The sequence below is a fragment of the Marmota flaviventris genome, chromosome 4 (genome assembly GCF_047511675.1).
Source record: "Marmota flaviventris isolate mMarFla1 chromosome 4, mMarFla1.hap1, whole genome shotgun sequence".
Lineage (NCBI taxonomy): Eukaryota > Metazoa > Chordata > Mammalia > Rodentia > Sciuridae > Marmota > Marmota flaviventris.
In genome coordinates, this window is record NC_092501.1 from 62,757,321 (window position 1) to 62,778,474 (window position 21,154).

The 21,154-nt window shown below is 40.3% G+C and overlaps 1 protein-coding gene across 1 annotated transcript in view; it reads left to right on the top strand.

Moving 5' to 3' along the window:
• Positions 1 to 19,861: 19,861 nt before the first annotated feature.
• Positions 19,862 to 21,154, top strand: part of Slc16a9 (solute carrier family 16 member 9) — a 57,128-nt gene continuing 55,835 nt past the window's right edge. The window contains exon 1 of the mRNA XM_027931414.2: positions 19,862 to 20,191. The gene's annotated coding sequence lies outside the window, so the exon portion shown is untranslated. The remainder of the gene's footprint in view (positions 20,192 to 21,154) is intronic.

The window sequence follows — 21,154 nt, forward strand, 5'->3', positions numbered from 1 at the left end:
TCTGTGTCCTTTAGACTTTTGTTTTCCTCCCTGGTACTGGGGATTGAACCCAGGGATGTGCTACCACTGAGCTACATTTCCTATTCTTTTTATTTTTTATTTTGAGACAAGTCTTGTTAAATTGCTGAGACTGGCCTCAAAGTTGTAATCTTTCTGCCTCAATATCCCTAGTTGCTGGGATGTTAGGTATGTGCCACTGTTCTCGGCCGACTTTTTGAGTTTTTACATTGGATACACACTTTTAAAAAATTCTGATTTCTTCCATACCATGACTGTCCTCTCAGATTTGGCCCAATTATTAATGCAAGGTTTCATAAGGGACCTAATGAAGTGTGGAAGGAACTGGACTTTGAGACATGTTCCTTCACTGATTCTTACCTAACCTTTCAGTGGTGTTGGATATTTAACCATAAGCCAAACAGAGACAAATCGAGCATTAATTGAAAATTGTAGCAGAAAATCTTACTCTTTTCAGCACCACATTTTCAGACTCTTCCTTTTGTGTATAAGGGCTACCTCCTGGTGATGTGATGTGTTTCTCCTCAACTTCCTCTAGCTGGAACTTGTTGGAGCCTATTATTGGGTCACCAACAGATGAGTAAAATCACTTTCATCTTTTGGCAATCATTTTTTTTCCTGGAAACTTGCACAAAGTAGGCAACCTTGTTAGAAACATGAAATCTGAAGCTAGACTGTGTGGGTACAATGTCTGGCTTCACCTCTTATCATTTGATAACCCTATATCAACTTTTTACCTAAGGATGAGTCCCTATATCCTAGATTTGTAGAGGGGATGAATTGAGATGACTGGTGCAGAATGCTTAGCACAATACCTAGCATATGGCAAATCCTCAATTTATAATCAATTGTTGTTCAGGACCTAGCAATTAGGGCTAGGTATCATATGTGACTTGAGAGAGGAAAAGATACATGACAAACATCCTTTTTCAAGAAGCAGAGTAATAATATGCAAACACTATGGTTTTGTAGTTTGAGGTAGTTTGTTTTCCCTTCATGTTTCAAAAAATACTCATTCACTTTCTTTTTTACCAGAAATGGTGCTGGGCAGCCAGGTCAAAGTTATGAACAAAATATAGCTCCTGTTATAACAGCACAATTCATAATAGCTAAACTGTGGAACCAAACTAGATGCCCTTCAATAGATGAATGGATAAAAAAATGTGGCATCTATACCCAATGGAATATTACTCAGCAATAAAAGAGAATTAAATCATGGCATTTGCAGGTAAATGGATGGAGTTAGAGAAGATAATGCTAAGTGAAGTTAGCCAATCCCAAAAGAACAAATGCTGAATGTTTTCTTTGATATAAGGAGGCTGATTCATAGTGGGATAGGGAGTGGGAGCATGGGATGAATAGACGAACTCTAGATAGGTCAGAGGGGTTGGAGGGGAGGGGAAGGGGCATGGGTTTATTAATGATGGTGGAATGTGATGATCATTATTATCCAAAGTACATGTATGAAGACACGAATTGGTGTGAACATACTGTGTATACAACCAGAGATATGAAAAATTGTGCTCTATATGTGTAATAAGAATTGTTATGCATTCCACAGTTATATATAAATAAATAAAATAAAATAAAAACAAGTTTATGAGAGCAATAGAAGGGATCTAATTCTGTTAACTTTAGCAAATGACTTAACCTCTCAATGGTAGTTTTCTCATAAACAAAATGGTAACATTAAGGCCTATTTTATTGGATTTTACTATGAGAAAATGCATGTAAAGTAGCTAGAAACTAGTGGGCATCCACCCTACTTTAGATCAGTTCCTTTTCTTTCTTAGCACTATGGTTTCATTATCATTAGTGAAACATGCTGAGTGTACTTTTCAAATTGCTGTGTTGATTTTAAGCTTTTTTACTGAAAAAAAATTACTAAAAATAAATCCCAGTAAAGATGATAGATATTTTGGCAGGAAAACAAATGCTACACAAATGCGATCTCTACAGAGTTAACAGGGTCTAACCATAAAGAACAAATATTTTATTTTAGAAAAGAGGCCAAAATGACTTCTATTAGCTTTGGCCATTGCTTGGCAAGGTAAGGTCTTATGCCAAATTTATAAAGTTAGCAAGTTTCTTATCCCATGATCATTGAGTAAAATGTGACACCAATGTTTACCAAGGGGTGGTAGTTTCTGGTGTCACTTGCCTTGTACTGTGATGAGGGCCTAGCTTTCATCCAGGGACTGATTCATTCCTCAGGTGAAACATCAGCCTTCTTAGCCATGTCTGAAGAGAATGGCAGACCTCTGACATTGGTCAATCATTGTAGCCACATCACAGGGCAAGAAGTTGAAAGATTTCCTAACATCTGTGATCCACAAATGTGTGCCATTTAAATGCAGTAACATATCTGTTATTAGAAGTGGCACATTATGCAAATAAAGTTTACATTCTTCTTTTGCACTTTGGTAGCACATAGAATTATATGTTGGGGGTTGAGTTTAGGTAAGTGGTAGAGCACTTAGCATCCACAAGACCTAGGGTTACATCTATAACACATGTATTACTTCTTATAGCAAATCTTCCTTTTCTTTGAAGCCAGGGTCGGAGAAATTCCTGCAGAGCAAAGTAAGTGCTTAAGCACTATACTAAGCATAAAGAGTAAAAATATCATGAAATTGGGTATAGTGTTAAAAATAAAATTTAATATGAAATTTGCCAGGCTGTCTTTGATGTGAATGATTATATTCCATTTGTTTTACCCTCAGTGTTTTTCTTAGTCAATCCATGTATATCTCCCTACCACACACTTCCTCTAGTATCCTCATTTTATTTGTACTCCCTTGCAAACCTTAGCTCACGGAGAAGGATTCTCATAACACAATCATATCACAAGATTGTGGTGAGGCAAGACCAAAATGATATATATGACATATATGCAAATGTCAGAAGTTAGTATTCAGATTTAAGAATCAGGGTGGTTACTAATTCCATGGAGTTTATGTTAGCATTCATTATAGAGAATTGTAGTAATTTCATGTTTGTTCACTGCCTGAAAACAGTGTAAAGGACACTGGCTGAATTTCCCCTTATTCTTCAACAACACAGCAGGTGTACCAGCAAGGGCCTTCCCTTCCGTGGCTGCCATTCACATCAAGCTGGTTCTAGCAATTGCAAGCCATGGAAGCTCCAAGACATGATGTCATCTGCTGAAGGATTCCAGTCTGTTGTGACAGAATAATTGCTCCCTGGTACAAAGGAAGCATATGCCATTGATTATGAAAACTCTGCCACTTGAAGTCAGGAATGAAAATTATAAACAGTGATGAGATTTTTAAAAATCCCGCTCTTATGGAGTTCAGAGCCTCGTGGGGAAAATGAATGAATGAATACCTGAGTATCCCAGTGGTACAACTGCAATTGGGGAATAGTAAGAAGGACATGCCCAGAGAATAATGGTGGTATTAGAATGGCAATCCAAGGAATACCCATAGCTGCAACTTCAGAGAGCTTGCTAGATATCCAGAATCCTACAATCCCTGAAACCTAATAAATTCAAAATTGTAACAAGATCCCCAGTGAGTCACATGCATGCTATGGTTTAAGAAGCTCTGGGAAGCTCCCAGGACAAAGTGTTCCTATCATTTTGTTGCTCTGACTACTGAACAGCTATGTGAACCTTGGACAATTTGCTTAACCTTTGGGTCTCTGGGTCTCACACTCCTCCTACACTGACAGAAAAAAAGAACAATGGAATTAATGTTATCTGCTTTGTACAGTGATGTATATAGAAGTACTGTGCTTATAGAAGTACCGTGAATGTTAAATAAAATGCACTAACACATATATGAAAACACATGAGAGAAAAGAACTATATGATTCTAAGATGTTATAAACATCAAGAAGACAGGCGTAGATCTGTGATATAAAGGACCCAATACTACTTAAGGTGACTCCTTTCCATAGAATTGGAAAAGGATAGTTTTAATGAATTTCAACAATATTCATGATGTGTGTGTGTGTGTGTGTGTTCACATGCAAACTGGATTAAATCACATTTTTTTCTGGGAGTACTTGCTGTAGTATTTCATAGAACTTAATGCCCCCTACACCAGGTTGCTATTATAATCCAGCCCCTAACTAAAGTAGTTTTTTTAACTTTCCACCAAGAATTTTGGATTACTGGCCATACCTAAACACAGATACCTATGTGCTCTTAATTTCGTGACCTCTGGGTATCAATTCAAGGGCCTTTGTATCCTTTCCCCATTCTATGGCCTTGGGAAGAAAGTATCCTGAATTTGAAAAGAGAGGTCAAAAAATGGCTGCCAGAACCCTGTTAATTATAAATGCCAATACTGAGAAACACACTGTGCAAACTTTATGAAATTCAATCTGAACTAAGATGTCAATAAGGAATTTTCATCTTGCAGATGAGGAAATAGAGGTTTAGAAGAATTAAGTCAAATGCTTGCATTCACACAGGACATTCTAACTGTAGTGATGCAGCTGGAAGATGAGTGAACCAAGACCTTCAGCCCAAAACATCTGCCTCCAGCTGGGGCTGGGGCTCAGTGGCAAAGCACTTGCCTAGCATGTGTGAAGCACTGGGTTCCATCCTTAGCATCTCAGAAAATAAAATGAAACAAATAAAGGCATGCCATCCATCTGCAACTATAATTGTTTTTTTTTTTTTAAATCTGCCTCTAGAACATTGTTGTTAACCAGTTATCTGGCCTCAGTTTAAGCCGAAGTGGTTAGTGACTTTGCTGTCTTCTCATTTGGAAAGTGAGAGGTTGGACTGTAACAAGATGTCTCAATCCTAAACTCAAATTTTCAATGTGTAAAACTCAATCCATCCTAAATGTGTTGTGAAACCTTGAAATGCAAACTTGCAACCTGACTATGTGATTGATAACTCCTTCCTCTTTTTTAAGGCTTTAGTCTCTAATCAAATGGCCTATGTATTCTATGGTCATTGAGCTCCATTGTATTGTGTGTGGCTTATAAATAGGAATCTCAGATCATTGTTCTACATTTGACATACAGAAAAAAATTAAGTTGTATCCAAGCCAGGCATGGTGGCGCACCATTGGAATCCCACCCTTGTAACAAGGAGGCCAAGACAGGATCGCAAGTTCCAGGTCAGCCTGGGCAAACTAAGAAAGACCCTGTCTGAAAATAAAATTTATAAAAGAACTGGGGATACAGCTCAGTGGAAGAGGGTATACTTAGCATGTATGAGGCCCTGGATTCAATCCCCAATACTGTAAAAATCACAAAAATCTGTATCCATAAAATCATTTTAATGTGAATGCTTGATTCAGATAACCAAAAAATTCCCAAAGAGTGGAGCAACTTGTTTCAAAGAACTCACAAGTGACATACCTGGTAATAGTGCCAATTTCTTGGGCTTACTAATAAAGTCAACTTATTGTGTGATCAGTACTCAACACTTGGCGAAGCACTTAGTGAAAAGGATTGTAAATAGTCTAATGTTTTAAGTGTCCACTTGAATGAAATTACAGACATAAGAAAAACAAGTGCATAACCATTCTAGTGAGAATGGATGTTTCCTAACATTGGGGCAATCTTGGCATAAAGTGCATCTGTGAAGACTGAGGGCACCGTTTGAGAGAAGTTCTTAAACGCATGTTATTTGTGTGGCCTCTTACACCCCAGTTGTCCTGGGTTGTTCTCTGCTGATCTTTCTGGGACCAGTCCTATTAACTGAGCACACTGAGGGCAAGATGCCATGTGGGCCAGTATAAAACCAGCCATGAGGGCAGACTTATTTATAAACCCACAGGGAGAGGCTCCTGAACATGCCCCGCCATTTGACCTGGGACCAGGGTGAGGGAAGATTAGTCTGAAAGCACGGGAAGTCCTTAGGGGCCAACTGTGTTTCCAGTATGAGCCACTGCCCTTTCAGCCAGGAGGTGGCTATAAACTGATCTGCAGTGTGTCAGTGCCCTTGGACTCCTGGAAAAGGTGTGATGTCAAGGCACAGACATTGACCTTTCAGCTGTTGTTTATGGAAGTTGGTTATGACTATGTCCGTGGAGATCATTTACTCAAAGAATATCTGTCACGCACCCACTGTCTGTCCAGAAGTGTTGTAGGTTCAGTTCTGTATTGGAGAACAAGAGAAGAAGGGTCTCTGTCCTAGGGGAACTTGCTTTCTGGTGAAGGAGACAGGAAAATAAATTGATAAACACATGAGAATTTCGTGTACTATGAGAAAATAAAGGAAGAAAGGAAAGGTTTATATAGTAGAAGTGTTTTTTTGGTAGAGGGCTCTAGGAGCAATGAGAAGTTAGATTTTTCAGGATCGATAAAAATCAGTTTCTGGGTACGTTCTTTGACATTTGTCCCAACACTGAGTTAGGATACTTTTCCATGGCAGAAGTTGGAGAAAACATGAGGCTCTCTGTGGTCTTGTCTTCCCTTTGTGCTGGCACATCACAACTCACACTGAACAGTGAACTCTTTCTCTAAGCGTTGCAGTTTTTCCATGGTTACTCTAGGTTGATCATGTTCGGCCCCTAACTTGGCAAAAGACTAAGTGGCTCAATTGTTCTGATAGATGAAGTTAAAAAAGAATTTTAGGATAGCTTTAAAAAAACACAGCAAAGTTAAAATTGTATGTGCTGTATGTTTAAAAAATAATAGCTTTACTGAGATTAATTAATATACCATTCAATTTCAATTGGCATACAACTACATACAATTTAAAATGTACAATTTAATGATTTTTGGTAGAGTTGTAAAGCCATCAACATAATTAATTGGAAAACATTTTCATTGTCCTAAACAGGAACTCTGTACACACTAATATCAAATAGGAGTTACTCCCTATTCCTTCAGCCTGTCCTGCTCTCCATCCCTAAACAACCAATAATCTATATTCTGTTTACAGATTTGTCTAATTCTGGCCATTTCAACGGAGTTATAAAATAAGAAGCCTTTTTTTTTGGTCTGGCTTCTTTCACTTAGCATAATGTTTTTAAATCTATCCATTTTGTAGTATGTATCAGAACTTTTATGTTAGAAAATATTCATTGTATGGACATACCATATTTTCTTTGTTCATTCAACAGTAGTGGACATCTGGGTTGTCCTTTTTTTTTTTTTGCTATTATGAATAATGCTGCTATGGACATTCATATGCAACTCTTTGTGGTGACATGTTTATTTATCATGATTCTATACTTAGGAATAGAGTTACTGCATCATATGATGATACTACATTCAATCTTTTAAGGAACTTCTGGACTGTTTTTTAAAGTGGCTGCCCATATTCTACAGCTTTTGAAATGTTGTCCCCTGATTTCTACGGGGAAAAGAAGCTTTTAGACACTCTGATAATTATTAGGGTTCAAATGTTAAATAGATTATAAGATAAAAACCAAAGATTAAAGCATTTTACTCATCTTCATTTGGTTTGAATTTTTAAAACATTCACCTATTTTCTTGAAACTCAATTTTAGGATATCTAGCAATCATAGTTTTTTAAAATTTTGGTTCCATATTATCAGTTTTAAGTTAAGAATTCAATTATCTAAGAAATTCCTCACATTTTCTCTTAGTACCTTAGGTCAGGTGATGATCAAAATTGACATGAGATGATTTTCACTGATGATAATTAGATGCATTTTCCTTATAATCATTGAGTACTTAGTCTTTATCTGGCATGTGTGAGGTGCTGGGTACTTTACGTGCTCTTCTCTACTTTAAGAAGTTCACTTTGTTATTTGTGTGATTAGAGGAACACTGTGAACTATAGACAATTCCTATGGCTCATTTTCTATAAGCCGACCCTTGGTATATTGAGTTTGTGGCTTTTGGCATTCATTAACTACAGACTTCTTTTAAAATACACCATTGGAGCCGCACCTAGTAAGTCAAATTTAATGCAGATCATAATTCTCAGCACCACAGGAATTCCGTTAGGTATTTCTTTTCCCACCCCATAGCAATGTTCATTTCTTGATTTATTTGATGATAAAATTGTAACACCATTGGCTAAAGAATCTACTGAAAAACATCTTGACCAGCCAAAGAAAAGTTGAACTAGTAGCCTTCCAAGAATTATATCTAAGTCAAAATACAATCCTGGAGTTCATTAAGACCATAGCAGACAGGAGATGTACAGAGTTGTAGAAAAATTGGTGTGATGTGGAATGAGGTTGATGCCCGAGGAATAACAAAAGTCTACTTGATTAAAAAGTTAATTTTTGGATTTTGTTCATCTCTAAACTGGCCACCATACCTGCCTGTCACTACAGAAACTTCCTGAATAAATTTCAATAACTGGTTTTTATGATAACACCTTAATGACTAGCATATATGGCATTAATCCTAGGCACAGTAAATTTATCAATGGATAGTACTGTTCTCTTTTAGCTATAAACAGGAGAGGTGGGTCAGAACCTTAGTTCTTTGGTACACTCAAGAAAGCAAGTACTCATATTGCATGTACTATGTATTAGGCTGCAATAAGCATGTTTTTTTTTTCTGGCTTAATTAACACATCTTTGCAACTACCATGCAAGTTAGGTGTTATTCTCCCCATTTTACAAATGAAGAAATAGACAAAGAGAAGATTGGAAACCTCATCAAAGTTACAATGCAAATTGGTAGCCTTGGCTTCAGGGATTGGGTCCTTGTCCTTGATGCCCTCTGCCTCTTCATTCAACTTCTTGAAATTTCTGTTTCTTCATCAAAATATTAGCAGATTAAATTCTACACTGAGTAAGAAGTTTTACTTGCTAATATTCAGGGTCCCTTTCAGTTCTAAGTTTCTGACTCAAATTTAGCAGTCTCAAAAGAAACCCACTCATAGCGCTGGAGTTGTAGCTCAATGGCTAAGTGCTTGCCTAGCATGCACAAAGCCTTAAGTTCAATAATTCCTAGGATTGAGAAAACAAAACAACAGCAAAATCTGTTGTTATCTCAGTTACTTAGGAGGCTTAAGAAGGAGTATTGCAAGTTTGAGGACACCTCAGCAACTTAGTGAGACCCCTTTTTTTCAGAATAAAAGGGGTTGGGATATAGTTTTGTGGCAGAGTGCTTGCCTAGCATGTGGATTCCCCTGGGTTCAGTTTTCAGTTACACACACAGATATACACACACAGCAAAACAAAAACCCTTGCATGACTGTGAATAAGGGAAATAATCAACATACAAAATATCCTAGGAATTAAAATATTCAGAAACAGCCTCTTTGTGTTTCCAAGCACGTCTGGAGGACCATGTTCAATGGAAGAAAATGCCTCTCATTAACATTGTATGTATGATTGATTAATTCAGCCTTAGCATGTTGAGCACCAGAGTCTGTATGCTTGATCCCAGCATTGATATTGTGGGTCATACTATGCTGTGGATGTAGAAACATGATGTTTTCTCTGAGTACACAGTGAAGGATTTGGTGGAAAGTAAAAGGGTTTTTGGCTAACTTCTATCTGACTTGGCTGTATACCTGCATCTGATAGGTATTTGCTTATTACTGCCAAAAGATATTGCTCTTTCTTCCTGAAGCTTTTTAATCTTAGTCATCCACTCTTGATTCTTCTTGACTAAATCAGGCTATTTCTAAATGAAACTGAAGCATTGGCTTTGACATCCACCACCGCTCACTCTACTGGCATCTAATGGGTTTCCTTCTTTTTGTTTGTGTTGCATATATTCTGTGATCTATGATCACTTATTCCAAACCACAAATAAGAAAACTGAGCCTGACTTTTGTACCATTTTCAGGTGCAAAAGAAAGTTTGGAGTTATTTTAGATTTAACAATGCTGAAGTTTCTCAGATTTTTTACGATATTATCGGAACAACAAGACATAATATTTGGAATCAGAACTGTTCTAGAGGATTCTGCTGTTGTGAGGCACACTTTCTTAATTTCTAGAAATTCATTGTGAACTCATAAGAAACCTCCATGTCACCCTGGGCCTTTCTCTTTGCTAATCCCTATATTCATCAGCTGCAGTTAGTTCTCTTACCTGTCTATGATTTTATTGAATTTAAATGTTCATGATGATGCTGAATTTAAATGTTTATGATTTTTTTTTACCTCAGTTATGAAATCAGCCTTCTAAAGAGTCTCGCTCTCAGTCCATTCTCCACCATGGCTTCAAGGAGTAATAATTTTTGAAATACAAATTCGACCATATCATTCCTCTGTTCAGCATGTATCCACAGTTCTGTTTTGCCTCCTAGTTAGCTTTAATATGGAGATAAGAATGTTCATGATCTAAACCATCAGAGAGGACATTTATTATGTTTGGTTAATCAGCATCCTGATTTGCTTTTGTAGAATTACCTTTTGAACATCCTGTCTTCCCTCACCTCAGAGATGGTTACAAGACCCCAGCCATGTCAGTCATACTCTTTCTTTTGGTCCCTTGAATCTTGAAATAAATAGAAACAAACAAACAAAAAGCAAAACAATAAACAACAAACAAAAACAATAAAATGTTATTTTTATTAGAACTTGATTTAATTTGCATGGTGGTAAACAGCCCAGAATCCAGTCAGAAGGACAGCCTGGGTTAAAATTCCACACATCTGTTTTTTCACCTGTAAAATGGGGCAATAGTGTCTACCTCTTAAGGCTGCTGTTATGAAAACACAGGGATATAGTACAGGTAAAGTGCTGAGCTCAGTGCTAGGTGGTTCAGTTCATTCCCCTTTAACTGCCTGCCACCCCAATCCAATATCTGCCCTCTTCTGGACCCTTTGTGGGCAGCAATCCGTGGACTCCCTCTCTGCCTGGCTTCTTCTTGGCTTTGGCCAATGGTGGGTACCATCAAGAAAACTGAGAACAGAGCAAGAGGTGAGAGTATTCTCTCCACACCAATGTTTGTTGTCTCTGACCATAAAGCTCTTTTCTGTTTTTTTTTTTTTTTTTGTACTGGGGATTGAACTCAGGGGCACTAGGCCACTGAACTACATCCCCAACCCTATTTTTGTATTTTATTAGAGACAGGGTCTCACTGAGTTGCTCAGCACTTCGCTTTTGCTGAGGCTGGCTTTGAACTCAGAAACCTCCTGCCTCAGCCTCCCCAGCCACTGGGATTATAGGCGGTGCCATGGCACCCAGCTAAACCTCTTATCTTTTCCCAATTCCAGCTTTCTTCAGGTGGTCCCTCCTTTGTTGATGCTCTTTTCCTAGGTGCTAGGTACACTAGGTCTTCCCTTTGTCACATAAGCCCCAGAGGCAGTTGTAGCTTCCTACTATACCTAGTGTTGGGATGGCTCTTGTCTATTTCTTTAACCCTGCCCACATCTCCACAGATAGTTGTTTTCTGGTAGGTTTCCCTTATTTAACTGTCTGGGATAAACTCTATTTCCTGTCTGGACCTTGATAGTGTGCCTAACAATTGCTTAAAAATGTAAATTATTATCATTATATATTAAATTATTAATAGTAAATGTTAATATTAAGCATTTAAATAATTAAATGTTAAAGCAAATAGATATTATTAAAATAAAACAGGGGACCTCAAGTGCATATTATGTCTATAGCTGGCTTTTTCCCCTATATTTTTTAATAACTCCCAAGTACTGTGATGGAAACATTTAAGCAACTCTATGACGTGGTTTATAGGGACAGAGATAAAGCAAATCTTTCTATATTAATCTCCCTGAGGTAGAGGCAGATAGAAGTTAATTCATTCATAATTTTAGATGATGATGATGATAAGGAGGAAGAGGAGGAGGAGGAGGAGGAGGAGGAGGAGGAGTCGTCCTGGGGATTTAACTCAGGGGCACTCTATGTGTACCCTTACTCCACTGAACTACATCTCCAGTCCTTTTAAATTGTTTATTTTGATACTGGTTCTCACGAAATTACTGAGACTGGTCTAAAATTTTCTGTCCTTCTTTCTCAGCCTCCAGAGTTGCTGGGATTACAGGGGTGTGCCTCTGCACCCAGCTGAGATAATTTCTATTTGTATTAATTTCAGTCTATGTTCAAATTGTTATGAAACTGTTATGGAAACTGTATGGACTTACATTTCTTCCCTTAGGGGTATATTTTTTTCTTTTTAATTTTTAGCTTTATGAGTTAGCTACCATCTTCCAAATCACACTCAGGAAATCAAAATTATAGCATGTTGAATAGACGAATGTTGAATTGACCACATTTTCCAAAGAAATAATGTTTTCTTGCTGAAACCATGGAGTGAAGACTTTGAACTAACTATAAATTTGGGCTGGTGTGGATCTTGTACATAAAGTAGAAGTCATTTTCTTTTCCTTACATTATGTATTGAAGAAGAGAAGAAAGCTAAAACTTAACATTTTGAACTGAAGAATTGTTTGGAATTGTCTAAATCTCTTTATGCAATACATCAAGCAGATACTGAGGTGGAGGCATATTTTTAAAAAAGTGGCACTGTTTCATAAAAAAATATTCAATTCAATGGTCTTATGCTTATTTTTAAATAACAGTCACCTACTCCATTTGTGTTTTCACAAAAAGAAACTGGATCCATTTGTACATTTGAGCTCAATAGCTGGCCACTGGGAGTAAACCCTTCTCTCCTAATCTATTATCTAACATGATTACACCACAGATCATGTAAGCTGAATATGTAATGCATGACTTCATGCATAAATTAAAAATGTGAGTCAGGTACCATGGCCCATGCCTATAATCCCAGCAGCTCCAGAGGCTGAGGTAGGAGGATCGCAAGTTCAAAGCCAACCTCAGCAACTTAGCAAGGCCCTAAGCAAATTATTGAAACCCTGTCTCAAAATAAAAAATAAAAAAGGGTTTGGGATGTGGCTCAGTGGTTATGCACCCCTGAGTTCAATTCCCAGTACCCAAAATAATTAAAATAATGTGAGAAATGTCCTTGAACTTTCCTTGTTACAAGAAGGAATTTTCTCCTCCTCTCCTCCAGTTCAGTATGAGAACCTACTGTGTGACCAGCACTCCGTTGGATCCTGGGGTACATCTGTGAATAAGCATAGCAGAGGCCGTATGCCTCAAGTGTGGACTCTTGACTCAAACTGCCTGGGTTCACCTTTTGTCTCTGCCACTTTGGTGCCCTCTGGCTCTGGGCAGCTCACTTCACCTCAAAAAACCTTGGTTTCCCTTCCATAAGATGAGTAAAAAGTATGGGACTAAATAAGAGAATGATTGTAATTAGAATAAACAGAGCTTGGCAGAGTAAAGCAACTAAGGAATTCCTAAGACCTGTTGCAGCAAAACTGTTACTGAGAGTATGGACATGCACCCATACGTTTTCTCATATGGTCATTCATTCATTCAACAAATGATTTCTGAGCAAATTTCTACTCTGTTCAAGCCCTTTTGTTATAGGGAAGTATGAAGAACAGGCTGGACCTCACCTGCTCTCAGGAGGATATAGTTTTGCCTGCAAATAGAAAACAAGCACCATCGACATGGTGAGTAAATGTGAACACCTTGAGTGCATACACATTGAGCACAAGGCTAGAGAATGTGTGCTCTGGAGACAGCATGTATGCCAGGGTGTGTGTTGTTTTGGTCAAGGCTTTAAAACCATTCAATGCAAGTCAGAAGGAGGTGATATGGAAAACATGTATTTCTGTATACATGTACTCACATATATACACATAAACACAAGTGGACATCATGCCTATTCTATGTAATAATGTTTCTGATTTCAACTTTCAAGAGAATATAGTGTGAAGGTTCAGAGCATGATTCTCTGAAGCCAGGCTGCCTGGATTCAAACCTCAGTCTCACCTTTCAGTGTCTAACTTGGAGTAAGTGATTCAACTTCTCTCTAGTTCACTTTCATTACCAGCAAAACACAGATGATAATAATAGTATTTACATCTTCGATTCCTTGTGAAACCTCAGATGAGTTAATGTTAGCTCTTACCTGCCTTGAATCTGTGTGTGTGTGTGTATGTCTCTGTGTGTGTGTTCATGTGTTGTTTCTAGGTATTGAAGCCAGAGCCCTGCATGCTAGGTTCTACCATTAAGCTACATCCCCAGCCTTTTTGTTTAGAGACAGGGTCTTGCTATATTGCCCAAGCTGATTCTCCTGCCTCAGCCTCCTGAGGGGCTGGAATTATAGGCCTGTGCCACTGCTCTAGTCTCTTGAATAATTTTTCCAAGGCAAAATGGAAAGAGCATGGGCCCACTCCTTTATTTACCCATTGAGTGATTCAGCAAGTAATTTAACCTCTCCCAATTTCAGATCCCTCACCTGTAAAACAGAGATAGCAATCCTTAATCACAGGAGATCACTTTAAGGGGTAAATGAGATAGCAGACATTGAAGAATGGCATTTATTTCTCTTCCCCCTTCCCCTAAGATTAAAAGTCATTTGAACTAGTACAGTATGATGAAAGGTAAAAGTTAGAAAAATTAAATGACTCTCCCTAGAATTACCAAAAAAAAAAAAAAAAAAAAAAAAGTAGTCCTGGGCAAGGTGGCACATGTCTCTAATCCCAGTGATTTGGGAGGCTGAGGCAGGAGGATTTTAAGTTTGAGACCGGCCGCAACAATTTGGGGAGATCCTGTCATTAGATAAAATATGAAGAGCTGGGGATATAATTCAGCGGTAGATCGCCCCTGGGTTTTCAGTCCCCATTTAACACACACACACACAGTGTAGCTTCAAGGTTAATTTTTAAAAATTTTTTTAGTTGTAGATGGAACTCAATACCTTTCTTTTATTTATTTTTATGTGGTGCTGAGGATTGAACCCAGGGCCTCACACATGCTAGGCGAGCACTCTAACACTGAGCCACAACCCCAGCCCTTCAAGGTTACTTTTAACATTTTGAAAAATTATCCTTTTAAATAAAACTCTGTAAATATAAAATAAAATGACTGACCTACTTTTATTACTTGTGGTCTTTTATCTTATTAGAGTGTAAGAGTATAAAATGGAATTTATTATTGAATGACTTATAGATGTCTAGCTAAAGTTTCTATAGTTTTTACAGTTTCTATAAAACCTAAAGTTTATCTTCTTTAGTTATTTTTAATTTCAAAGTACAATGTTTTTGTGGATACACTGTTACTCATAAATAGGGGAAGAACAACGTGTCAAAAGAAGAAAATAACTTAGGGAGGAAATCTTGGCCAGTTGGGCAACTGTGGGACCCTGCCCTACTGACACCTTTCTCTGCTCTCTCTGCTTCTCCTTCCACACTGGGATGAGGACCAAGGAGCAATTTGGGGTTAATTTCTTTCTCTAAAGTACTGACATAGCAAATAGTTTAGGAAAGGGAAACCTTAGAATATTTCACAAATTACAAAGTTCTCCCCGCCTCTAGCCCTGCCCGGTACTGGGGATTGAATCCACGGGCACTCTACCACTGAGCTACTCCCCAGCCCTTTTTTTAAAAAATTTTTATTTTGAGACAGGGTCTAAACTGTCCAGGTTGGCCTTGAATTTATAATCCTCCTGCCTCAATGACCAGAGTAATTGGGATAATGGACATGTACTACTACACTTGGCAAACAACGTTCTTAACAAGTGCTCCATAATAAGAATAATGCCAAGGAAAGCATTAACTCCCGCTTTTAGGGCATCGGCTCTGTACCGATTCCTTCAAAAGATTTGCCTCAGCCTTCTTTTCTTGCCAAGGCAGGCTCATTTAGGTCCAGCTTATTTAATGACCTACCATTTTCTCTCACTCCATCTGGTTGAAAGTACATGGTTATGGTTTGAATATGAGTGTCCCCCAAAAACTTTTGAAATAGACAAGGCAAAAATGTTCAGAGGTGAAATGATTAGATTATGAGAGCTGTAACCTAAGTGGATTGTTCCACAGAGAGGGATTAATTGGGTGATAACTGTAGGCAGGTAGGTTATAACTGGAGGAAATAGTTCACTGGGGTTTATACGTTGGTGAGCAGAGCTCTTTCTCTCTGCTTCCTGACTGCCGTGTTCTGAGCTACCTTTTTCTGCCATCCCCTTCTGCCATGATGTTCTACCTCATCTCAGGCCCAGAGTTATGGAGTTGGCCAACCATGGACTGAACTCTGAAGCCGTGAGCCAAAATAAACTCTCTCTCCTCTAAATTGTTCTTGTCAAGCATTTTGGTCACAGCAATGCAAAAGCTACATGAACTTTGGGACCTGGTGAGAGGGACTGGACAGATGCTCCTCAGAGCAAGAAAACTAGCAATATCCAACTTACATGACCCTCACCTTGCCAGCAGATCTTGCATTTTTCATGCTGCTGGGAATGAATATTTGGGAGCATAAGGAGGTGTTTTAAAAAATTTTTTGCTCACCAAAAAATATTTTAAGTAAATATTTTAAGTAAAATATCATGGGATTTCCCCCCTTTATTTTCTCTTTTAATACATAAAATGGTTTTATTTTCATTGCTACATATTCGTACATGAGTGTGCGTGTATAAATACTGACCAGTAGAGAGGTGATAATTTTTTTTTCTCTGCCAACCTAACTGCCCTTCCCCTCCCCAGTGATGGAGGCACTTCTCAAGCTTCCCTGGGTCAAATTCCATCTGTAGGTACAGTGTGGGGATTGGACTAGATCTCTGAATTCTCTTGAATGTCTCAGTGATTTGCTGCATTGTGACTGAACGATGACCTGTTACAGGACACAATTTTTACACTTCAGCCTGGCAAGTATCCCCTGTGCCAAGCAGCCATAACCCCACTGACACGTCCTATGCTGAGTTCCCCAGGATGCCTTCTATCTACTTCATTCATGAAACAACCTGGCCCTGAAGCCATTTGAGTTTTCAACCCCTAGAGTCTAGCCTTACTCTAAGCTGTGAACTTGCCTGTGTGTGAGGACAAACTCATTTTCAGTTCTGGGTAGAAATGAGAGTGATGGCTATTTACTGCATCTAAAATAGATCTGGAACAAAATTTGGTGTGGGTAAGTGTAACAAGGGTTCACTTGACGCTTAGACTATATCCCTTGTGGCTTTGAAACTTATACATTTTTTTTCCTTTTTCCCCAATCTTCTTTTCCCTAAACTTCTCCTCCCTGATCTTCTCCTACCTGATCTCTCCTCCCTATTCTCATTTTCTCTGAACCACCTCTATAAAAGCCCCCCTGTACCTGTGGATAGGCAGAATCACATCTTTGGGACAGGAGTCCCCTGTGTTTCTTCTTTGCTAGCAAAGAAATAAACCTTCTTTTCATTTTTCTCAATACCTTGTCTTTGTTATTGGATTGGTGTTGAGGATGGGGATTGAGCTTTCAGTTACATAAGTACATAGATTTCAGAAGCTATTTGGTGTGAAGAAATATTTTTCAAGTAGGGTTTTGTGTTCCTATCATAGAATTTCACATACATTGAGTGGTTTGACCATGATCAAGAAGACATGTGCTCTGATGTTAGAATCTATTTAAATCAAAGAAACAACTTTCTACACTATCTTTTATTAAAGCATATACAAAAAGTTCACCAATTACCAGTGTACATGTTAACACATTATCTCAAATTTAACACACCTGAGTAACTACAAGCTGGGTCAAAAATAGAATGTGATAAGCAGCCCCTACTAGGTCCACCTCCTCTTCAGATATAAGTTTTTGATGGTTTTGACAGTGTTACCCCACCCTATTCTCTACTGTCTAGGTAGCCTAGCTGAACTTCTTTTTCCTCCCAGGGGCTACTCCCTTGCTAGACAAACACTCTACCTTTGAGCTACATCCCCATCCCCCTTTGTACATATATATTTGTACTGGGAATTGAACCAGGGAACACTTCTACACTGAGCCACGCCCCCAGCCTTTTTTATTTTTATTTTGAAACAGGGATCTGCTAAGCTGCTGAAAAAATCACAAAGTTGCTGAGGCTCATCTTGAACTTGCAATCCAATTGCTTCAGCCTCCCAAGGTGCTGAAGACTATGACACTGCACTCAGTCCCATCCTTTTAAAAATATTTATTTTGAGATGGCTAAATTGCCTAGGCTGTCCTTGAACTTGCAATCCTTCTGCATCAACCTCTTGATTCACTGGGATTACAATAGTGGGACACCATTGAACTTCTATCCCATCCTACTCTTGCTTATTTTTGAGGACAGTATTACTAAGAGCCAGAAGTTTCTCTTCTGGTGGGCTAACTGAAACCAGTGGGATTGAAGATGGCTGCTAGAGGAATCATCAGACAAATGCAAACTTCATTATAAATCCTTCTGCATGCTAAATGACACATCCTTATGAGGTTCTTAATCGTCCTGAAAATGACCAGAAAGAATCAAGAAAGGAAGGGAAAGAGATAGCATGTAAATTTGCAGAAAATCTGCACCCATTTTCAGAAAAGGCATTATATTCCTTCCTTTATTAGCCCATCTTTCTCCCTCATTGCCTTTATATCTATAACCTTCCAATCCCCAACAGAGAGGCTGATCTTTGAGCCTTTCTCCCTGCTTCTCTTATTATTGGTCAAGAATAAACCTTCCTCAGCTGCCCAGTTGAGCTCAGTCTTATTTCTAGTTCCGCAATTCCAAGAGAGAAAAAGGAACCAATCTGGGGACAAAGATTGGTAACAACAGCACCACCTTTTCATTTGTTTTCCATCCAGAAACTATTTGAGACCACCTCTCTCCAATTCTTACTGTAGTAATATATTCCTTACTCTTTCTTCCTTTTAGGGGAGGGGGACAAAACAAAAACAAAAACCTGCTCATTTCCTTTCTCATAACCTGGAAGTCAGTAAATTGAATAGAAAGGAATTACATGGGGGAAAGGATGACCTCCACCAGCCAGATTCCACAGGCCTTTTTTTTTTTTTTTAATTCTCATCTCACATAGACTCCATGATGCAAGCAAGAGTCTGGGAATCTCATTCTAATGTCATAAGTAAGGAAACTTATAACATATAAGGCTCAAGAGAGTTACAAAGCTTAATCTGGCTTTCTGAGAGCAATTTTTTTACAAGATGTAGTCTTTGCCCAGGTCTGAAATCAAATCCTTCATTGTGTAAAGAGGATACTCACTGAGTTGGTGCATGGCTCTAGTCCCCTTTCTACTTTGAGTAGAAAAGCAGTGCTGCTTCCCAGAAAAAAAAAAAAAAGCGCGTGCACACACACACACACACCACCCACATACCACACACTAATACAGAAAGTGCCAATCACTGGAGTTGGGGTCCCACACCTGGTGAACCACTGGTATCTAGGAACTATGTCCAGTTTGTTACACTGATTTTTTTGTTGGGAATACGGCACACATCTGTGTTAGCTCCCGTTAACGGCCAAAGATGGTATTGTTAGTGCTGTTCAGTCAACTACTGGGCAGACTGACCATCCTCATATGCAGTATCAGTCTCTCTCTCTCTCTCTCTCTCTCTCTCTCTCTCTCTCCACTCCTTCTCTCTTCCCTCTCTCTGCCTCCCTCCCTCCCTCTCCTGTGCATTGCAGGACACCATCCTTTCTAGCAGAGCTGTCACAAAAGACAACAATTGGCATTTTTTACTTTCCACTGCCCAGGAGCATCGACTTCACAAAGTTCTGGTACCGGTTTCTCTGGATCAATGCCAGCAGGGCGCCAGGTGGCCTTGGAAGCCAGAGAGACTAGGGGGGACTTGCATTCATAGCCAGACCCGGGATCCCCACAAATGCACACGGTCCATGGCCTGCAGGACTACAGCACACAGTGGGCGGCAGCGGGGCTCAGTGGTGCCAAGGAACGCGCGTGTGTCCGCATGGAGAGGGCGCCTAGCCAGCGGTGCCCACCTCTCCTGCGGCCTTGGTGGCTCAGTGTTGGGCCCAGCCGCGGTTAGGCAGTGTCCTCCCTCCTCCTGGCCAGGCCGGTCTGGAGCCACGAGAGCAGGCGCAGCGCCCCTACCGCCCGCTTTTCTGCCTCCATCTCCTCCTCCTCCTTCCCCCAGCCACCAGCGCAGTCACAACCGGTTCAGACTGGCCAGGGTGCCCGGCAAAGAAGAGAAACAAGGGGGAAATACTGGGGGGGAAACTTCGCAGGGAGGAGGAAGAGAAGAAAAAAGGTGGAGCCCAAAAGAGAGGGCAGGCTCCCCAGCTCCATGTGGCCGCCGCCGCCGCAGGTTTCGGCGGGGGCAGAGGGCGGCGGCCCCCGGGACAAGGCGTAGTGGGACGGATTGCCCAATACAGCTGCAGGGGCCGGGTCCCGGGATAAATAGCCGCCTGGCCGCGAGCTGCAGGGGAGAGCGGCAGCCGTGGTCCCTACCGCACCATCTGCCCGGCCTGTGCCGGGTGCTGCGCCCCGGAGCCCCCTCCGAGGCCGGTACTCAGGTAAAGGGCTAGGGCTCGTGGGGAGGGTCCCAAGGGTGTGCGGCCGTTTCTGCTGCCTAGCCTCCTGGAGGCGAGAAGTAACTTCTCGTATGCACTCTGAGCAGTAGAAGGAGATGGCCACGACGCTGTCACCCGCGGACGGTCAACTTGTAACCGGTTTCTTGTTTGGGGTATGTGCTGGGAGCTGAGTGTGCGCGGTGCTCTCACAACCATCGCTAACACCCTGCTCTTGGATGGAGTGCTTCTCCGCGGTGAGCACATTTCCCGGGGAATCTGAGGGCTACATTGTGCGTGGAACAGGCAGAGAAAAAGAAAGTGGGTCCTAGAGGGAGGACGGTGCCCCGGGATGGGGCTAGCGGCGTTATGTCTTAGAACTCCGGAGATAGTTTCTGGAGTTGGGGGCAGAGCAAAGGCGTGGGATCCAGATGGGCCCCCATTTCCTTGAGAGAGAGAATAGGCCTCTGGTCAGGATTGGGTTCAAGCAAGGTCCCCCGAGAGAGTCGGTGTTGGGGCGCACCGGGTGCGCTTGGGCTGCTAGGAAAGCAGCACGCAGGGCTCAGGGCTGGCAGATTACGCCTGGCTTCGCCAGGTTCAGCACCACTGGGGAAAGCCCTTGGGCCAGCGGAGGAGCCCTGCCTTCTCCATGATCTCGAGAGGCACTGGCACCTCTGCTACCTAATCACCCAGCGGAACTTGCTGCTTATGCCTATCTGTGGTTCGACCAAGGTAACAAACCCTGGCTTCAGAACCGCCCAGAGGCTTACCAGAGAGATGATAACTATGTTTAAAAACAAATCAGTGCTTTGCCTTCTAGGGATGCCAAATCTACCTGGCACAAACCATCCAGGAAATATAGACAGCATTCATACTAACTATATAACTTATACAGTAAGCTACTTGATATAACTTTCATTGGACAAATCTCCTGGGCTACCACAGTTTGGAGATACATAGAAAATGTAT